This window comes from Phocoena phocoena, chromosome 5, assembly GCF_963924675.1.
Source record: "Phocoena phocoena chromosome 5, mPhoPho1.1, whole genome shotgun sequence".
In the NCBI taxonomy this organism is placed as follows: Eukaryota; Metazoa; Chordata; class Mammalia; order Artiodactyla; family Phocoenidae; genus Phocoena; species Phocoena phocoena.
In genome coordinates this window covers 78,225,946-78,227,188 of record NC_089223.1, presented here as the reverse complement: position 1 = coordinate 78,227,188, position 1,243 = coordinate 78,225,946, and the positions used below count along the sequence as shown (strand labels likewise).

General features: G+C 36.0%; 1 pseudogene; it reads left to right on the top strand.

Moving 5' to 3' along the window:
- Positions 1-240: 240 nt before the first annotated feature.
- LOC136123208 (large ribosomal subunit protein eL21-like) lies at positions 241-732 on the top strand (annotated as a pseudogene).
- The last annotated feature ends 511 nt before the right edge of the window (positions 733-1,243 follow it).

The window sequence follows — 1,243 nt, the reverse complement described above, 5'->3', positions numbered from 1 at the left end:
TAATGTATTTGTAGTTTAATGAAGCTTTATCCTTCACAAACATCTTTGTTCAATTGTCAGCATTAGGTTTTATGGGAGAGAAAAGCATTTTTCAGTAAACTGTCTCCCTGTAGGGTTCTTTTACTAATATTAAACTATTTTGAACACTGGACTTTTTGTAATATAAAATTTGTTCAGGATATTATCACTATAGGAAATAGGAATGCTAGCTTTTTGGCCGGAACTGCCATATTCCAGTAATTCGCCAAAATGACCAACAAAAAAGGGAAAGAGGAGGGGCACCCACTACATGTTCTCTAGGCCTTTTAGAAAACATGGAGTTGTTCCTTTGGCCACATACATGTGAATCTACAAGAAAGGTGATATTGTAGATATCAAAGGAATGGGCACTGTTCAAAAAGGAATGCCCCACAAATGTTACATGACAAATCAGGGAGAGTCTACAATGTTACCCAGCATGCTGTTGGCATCATTGTAACCAAACAAGTTAAGGGCAAGATTCTTGCCAAGAGAATTAATGTGCATATCGAGCATATTAAGCACTCTAAGAGTCGAGATATCTTCTTGAAACGGGTGAAGGAAAATGATCAGAAAAAGAAGGAAGCCAAAGAGAAAAGCACTTGGGTTCAACTGAAGCATCAGCCTGCTCCACCCAGAGAAGCACACTTCACGAGAACCAATGGAAAGGAGCTGGAACTGTTGGAACCCATTCCCTATTAATTCATGGCATGATGTGTGTAAAGAAAATAAAAGACCTGGACTGTATAAATGTTTCTCTTAATTGAGAAGAGTGTGTGACCCCCCTCCCCCAAAACAAATATTTAAAACACACTTTAATTGTGTCTGAATTCAGTGGGTGACATCGTTTTACTTTTCAAATTCAGTGGTTTTTCTTCCTGAAAGATGTGAGGTAGTTTGTTGTGCAATATACTCCATTGGTTAATATACTGCTAGATATTATTTATAAAAAAAAAAAAAAGAAAATAGGAATACTAGAGAATGCTGTTCTCATTTATAGATCTCTTGCTTCAACAAGTGTGTTGTAAAATTTATGTTTATCACAATTAAAGAGGAAACAGAAATATACATAAAATTCTCAAATGAATCATATTCGGATAAGTTACCTACTCAAAGCCAATTAGTAAACACCTAACCTTCTGTGTGCAAAGAATTTTGGTAAGGTAAAGTTTAAGATCTCTCCACTACAGTCAGGAGTAAGACAAGCATGCCCACTTTTTTCACT